Genomic DNA, 5,966 nt, shown 5'->3' on the forward strand with positions numbered 1-5,966 from the left:
TGAGCCCAGTGTCATTGTTGCTCTATGAATAGAGTACTTTTTAATGGAAATCTGTGTCAACATTCTTCTACATGTAAGTTCATAGTTCTTTGATTTTTATAAACAGAGTAGACCATTTTCTGCCTATCTAAAGAATTAAAGTCTTTACCACATGCCCATTTTATACCAGTACATTAGTAAGTTCAGTTAAATTTACTAAGCTAAACGGCTGTGGGTCCATGTTCATTCTTCTTCATGAAGAAGCAAGTAGCTCACTGCACAGATACATTATCCTCTTGAACCACCAGACAGGCAAAATATTTCTGGGTGAATGGGAGTAAATAGTCTGGTATCTGGTGAGTGGCCATCTTCATGGGCAGAACTCTCAAGCAGAAAGGGATGACACCCAGAGCTTCCTTGGGAACATTAAGTGCAGAGATTTCATGACTTAGTTATCCTTTGGGGACTTCAATCTACAATATCATAGCATTGATGGCAAGGTGTCAACATGTGAATATGGAGAGGGGTGATAGATCATGTTAATTCGCCAAGATTTTTTTTCTTAATTACGAGAAGCAGATTTCATTATATATTGGCTAAAGATTTATTTATTTATTTATTTATTTATTTATTTATTTATTTATTTATGTTTGTGTAAACTTGAGTGTGTGTGTGTGTGTGTGTGTGTGTGTGAACACACATGTGCCATGGAGCTTGTGTGGTCAGAGGACAACTGTAAAGTGTCTGGGCTGTTCTTCTGCCATCTTTGAGACAAATCTCTTGCCACTGCAAAGGAACATCAATCTAGCTGGTTTAAAAGTTTTGGAGTCTGTTTGCTCTATCTCCCATTTTTATATGCATTGAAATCACAGATGTATGTGTCATTTTGCATCTGACTTTATGTGGATGCTGGGAAGGATTGAGCTGGAGTTGGTAGGCTCGGAAAACAAGCTCCTTTAACTGCTGAGCCATCTTTCCAAACCCTCAGTCAAGGATTTTTGGAGTCATAACTTTAAGGGTGAGCAAAACTCCCAAGTTGAAAAGAGAATCAATGTCTTAGAATATAAGGGCAAACAGCAGACAGGTACTGGGTGAGGTAGAGGTGGTCAAGGTTTACTGTATATGGCATTCAAGAAGTTGACCACATGATCACAGTACAGGGCAGTGACAAAGGAGGTGTGAAAGCAGGGCCTGCAGTACTGTTTTAGGAAGAATTTATGAAGCTACATAGGCTCGCATTCTGCATTCAATACTTACAACAAAGCTATTGTTAATTACAAAGGGAAGAGATATTGAATTTTTAACTAACAACTAGGATGTGCATTGGTATGATGCACTGGGAAAGAGGAAGAAGAGAGTGGAAATCAGCAGAGATGATTACTATAGCACATCTCAAATAACACCTTTACACTGCACTTGCTTGTGATGTGTATGGAAAGACTGGTCCCTTCTTCTTTTGAATATAACCTTTGGCTTTGTACTTTAAAAGGAAAACCATTATACTATACATCAAACATTAAAGCTCCAAGCTGCTCTGACCCAAAGTTTCAATGACTTGGTGTTTTGAAGCCTTTGAGTCTTTTTTTTTTCTTGCCAGTGAATAAGGTATACATACTGGAAATTACTCAGCATGCCTTCTAGGTCCCTTGCTATTTTTCCTACCCATGTGAAACTATGGGTCAGTGACTATATCTCCTCCCATAGGCTGGGTGATGAGATTCTCACAGAAGTGACCTCAATAAATTTTAGTTGGTTTTAACTAGATCAATGGGTCATTGGATGAACCATCTAGCCATTCCCCTCACCCACTCTCTCTCCCCACATCCAAAATTGGGCTTTTCCCTGGGCTTTGTAAAAATGTGCTCACTCATGCAAAAAATTAACTCAAGAAAATTATAATGAACTTATGGGTGGATCAAAGGGAGATTTGCATCACATGCTTGGTGATCAACAATTTAATATCCATAAAGATTAGCACAGCCTCCAAAGACCTTTCCTGGCTGTATTTTCCCTTCTACCTACTTCTCCACTCATCCAGCATTCCCTACTCAAATTTCATATACTCTCCCATCCATACCCAGCACATTTTCAAGCCAAAAGCATGAACAAAATAGCAAAAAGTAAGTGGCTTTTTTTTAAAATTTGTTTTTACAGTTAACAAGTAATTTACTTACTTAATTCCAACTGAATTACCTTATTTTACCCAGATAAGTGAAAGGTCAAATTCACAGAGGCACTTTTTTTTTTTTTTTTTTTTTTTAGGAGTTATAGGTAGACTGTAGCTATTTAATTTCAGTTACAATGAAATGAGTGAAAAGGTGAAAATGAAGTCATGGAAAGAAGAGTAAGGGATTCAGAGTTAGCAATTTTTAGCATGTGTCATTAAATGACTAATTTTTTACATACCAGGCTTGGTCATTTGAAGTATGTTGTTATCTTTATCCCAAAGATGCAAAATATGCTGGCATCAGAGCACTTGGGGCTTGCTCAAGATGATAATGTGCCCCATGACTGTGGTGAATTCCAGAAGCCATCTATCCAATGCTTAGCTCTTTAGTGTTTTTTGTTACTTCCTTCTTTATGGAATTTATCCTATGATCAGGCTGGATAACTCTCTGAATGCTGGGCTTCCACAGGTAAAGAAATGGCAGCCTAGCAGGAGCTGATCAGACCTGCACTCCTATAGTTTCCCCTAAATTAACTTGAATTGTGTGGGCTGGCCTTTTCCCCAGTTGTTCCCTACAAGTACTTGTAATCTGATAACAACTGGGAAATGGCCAAAGTGCTTCTCAGCTGTTTTACAATGACAAATGTTTGCCAACAGAGCAGATGAAAAGGGAGATCGCAGAGGAGGTTCTTTATGGGGCAACAGCAGAGAACGAGAAGTGCTTAGGTCTGTGGTTCTGACAATAGGGAAAGCTGTAATCTGGCAAGGGCAAAATGAGGACTGTTGCTGGGGAGCTGTGATACTGTGCTTTAAATTCCCCATAAGAAAGCTGGCATAGTGGCAGAAGAAGAGTGATGAACAAATCTTCACCAGTGTACAATGGTAGGCACTAGTCACATGTGGCTAAATTTAAAAAACATAGTTAATTTATACTTCAATAAATTAAAATATAGGTCGTCAGTAACATTGGCATCATTCCAAGTAGTAACCACATACAGCTAGTAGCAATGGTATTGGATAGCATAGATGTGGGAAATTGCATTCTTGTAAGAAATTTGTACTGTGAAATACTGGCCTATAGCACAGTGTTGAGAGTAAAGACAGTCATCAGAGAAATATAAAGATAAATAGCACAGGGAGCATTACAGGGCAGAGTACCTGTCAACAGCCATTATATCTTCTACTACAATGTCTTTCACAGCATTAGATACTACCTATGGGGAATAATACAAATTTTTGTCTGGTGACTGATTTATTTCACTTGACATTAGTCAAGGTCTATCCATGTAAGAATACATGCCAGAATTTTCTTCCTTTTAAAGGCTGAATAGTATTCTGTTGTGGTTTGATTTAAACATGTTTTGTATATCCTGATGATACATTGTGATTGAAGGCATGGCTCAGGGCAGCAATTTCTGGAAAGTGCTGTGGAATATTTAGAACTAGAACATGCTGGTAAGTTCTTTGATTACTGAGATCATGGCCTTTAAGGTTGGTTCTTGAGAGAGATGTTCAAAAAGCTGAGTTTGGGTACACAGGTTAGCAGCACATATACTACAATTAGAACAATACAGAGAAATTAGTATTGCTACTCTACAATGATGGCATGAAAACTCATAAAGATTTCCATACTTTTAGCAGTCTAAACCAAAAAGTACAAGACGAAAAGAAATTATCAAGATCAAAGCAGAAGCCAACAAATTGAAAATAAAACAACAATTAAAAATTGATGTAATAAAGACCTGGTTATTTGAAAAAAAACTAAATATGATTAATAAACCACTGGCCAAAGTGTTGAAAAGAAAAAAATAAGATTCATATCAACAAGTTTACAAATTAAAATGGAGACATAACAACTGACAGCAATAAAATTGGAAGAAGGGCATATTTCAAAAGCCTGTATTCCACAAATCTGGAAAACCTGGAAGAAATAAATCAATTCTTTGACTCATATCGCCTTTCCAAACTAAACCCAGAAGAGGTATACTACCTGAAGAAACTAGTAACAAAATTGAACAGGTAATTAAAAATCTCCCAACAACAAAAGTCCAGGCCCAGATGAAATTACTGAGTAGTTCTAGCAAACCTTCATTCAAGAGCTAAAACCATTTCCTCTCAAAATATTTTGCACAATTGAAAAAGAAAGAATGCTCAAAAACTTCTTTTCTTTTTAACTAGATATGGACATATTTAGTATGTAAACAAGTTGGAATCATCCTTTCCCTCCTCCCCATCACTTTGCCAAAAAGAGGCCTGCCTCATTGGGAATGCAGGTCAACCCCATGGGGATTTTAGATCATGCATTATGGGGGCAGCAGTCAGCTATGGGGCCAGGCAATGTCTCTGTGCAAAATGTTCAACTTATGACTCAAAAAATTCTTCTGCCCCCTCTTCCACAAAATTCCCTGAGCCTCATTGGGTGCATTTTAAGTCTGCTGTGATGATGAGCACATGGAGCCTCTGGAGCTCTGGTTGGTCGGTGTTGCCTGTCCTCAGTGTACATCTCCTTCACCCTTGTGCTGATATCAGATTCACTAGGAAAGCAGAACTCTTGCTCATTTCCCAATTCCTCTTTGGTTTCAGCTGGAGTGGAATACAATGGGTCATTTATCTCCTCAGGTCCAGCTTCCATCTGAAAAACAGAAGCAGATTCTCCAACGTAGAATGAAATCAGCACCAGTTAAATGGAATAACAATTATCGATTAAGAGAGAATTTAAAGAATGTACACCCTGACTTCCGGTTAAGATGGTGGCATAGATACCACGCGAAAGCAGCCTGGGGGGAAAAAGGCCCAAAAATCTTCAGCAAAATACACACTTTTACTAAAAAGTTAGGTGTATAGGAAACTGAAGTGGCAGTGGAGAAGTAAGAGAGATACAGAGCATCCAGAGCCCGCACAGGCCGGAAAAAGTGGCCCCGCGGCGGTGGGGCGCACCAGAAAGCCACCAGACTCGGCTCCAGCCACAGGAAAAACCAGGTGCAGGAGCTTCCCCTCACACTGCGCTCTCTGCAACTCAGGAAACGTGAAGGGAGAGCGGCAGCGAGCAGCAGAGGAAGAGACCATGAGGTAGAAGAATACGTGGAGCAGCGAGAGAACCAGAGCAGCTGCGGCTCCCTCCCCTCCCTCACCGACTGAGCCCAGCTCCAGCGAACAGAGCAGTTTCCCAGGACCAAGCCAAGCCAACTTGAGCCGGCAGTGGGACCCAAGCCAGAGCAGAGTTCGGGCGGGAACATCAGCAGCTCTGGAACCTGTAACAGCAGCCCCAGCAACAGCAGACCCAGGAGCGTCAGCAGCGACAGACCCAGGAGCGGCAACAACAGCAGACCCAGAAGCAGCAGCAGTTCCAGCAGTGGGGTTGCTGATTTGCAGGGCCACAATTTCCAGGCTTGGTTTGCCCCACAGGAAAAGCCAGTGCCCAGCTCCAGAAATCAGAACAGCAGCCTGACAACCCAGGCAGCAACTTGACTGAGACCAAAATCATCCAAGGTAACTGGGATTGCACCAGGGAAGGGTCTCACTTGGTCACAAGCTGACTTGGATCCCTCAACAAACCAGAAATCTTACCCTCTGTGTTGATAGAGAATCTGGTTGTTATAATAACTACTCTGGCATACATACTTGGGGCTGTTTTGACTGAATGGGTACAGTGTTTAGTTAACTTTTAGATTCTACCGGTATTATATTCCACTCAGCCTACCTGAATACTCCCATAGCAGGGAAACTCAACACCTAGGAGCACCTTTGTAGATACTCTGAGAGTCGTAAGAGCCACATCTAACACCTCAAGCTCCTACCCTGAAAATATATACCATCAAAT

At 40.6% G+C, this 5,966-nt stretch overlaps 1 non-coding gene across 1 annotated transcript; it reads left to right on the forward strand.

The window, feature by feature from the left end:
• Positions 1-3,676: 3,676 nt before the first annotated feature.
• Positions 3,677-3,782, forward strand: LOC123454929. Its single transcript, XR_006633574.1, has one exon. It is a non-coding gene; the product is annotated as a U6 spliceosomal RNA (small nuclear RNA).
• Positions 3,783-5,966: the final 2,184 nt, after the last annotated feature.

Source organism: Jaculus jaculus, chromosome 14, assembly GCF_020740685.1.
Source record: "Jaculus jaculus isolate mJacJac1 chromosome 14, mJacJac1.mat.Y.cur, whole genome shotgun sequence".
NCBI classification, from domain to species: Eukaryota; Metazoa; Chordata; class Mammalia; order Rodentia; family Dipodidae; genus Jaculus; species Jaculus jaculus.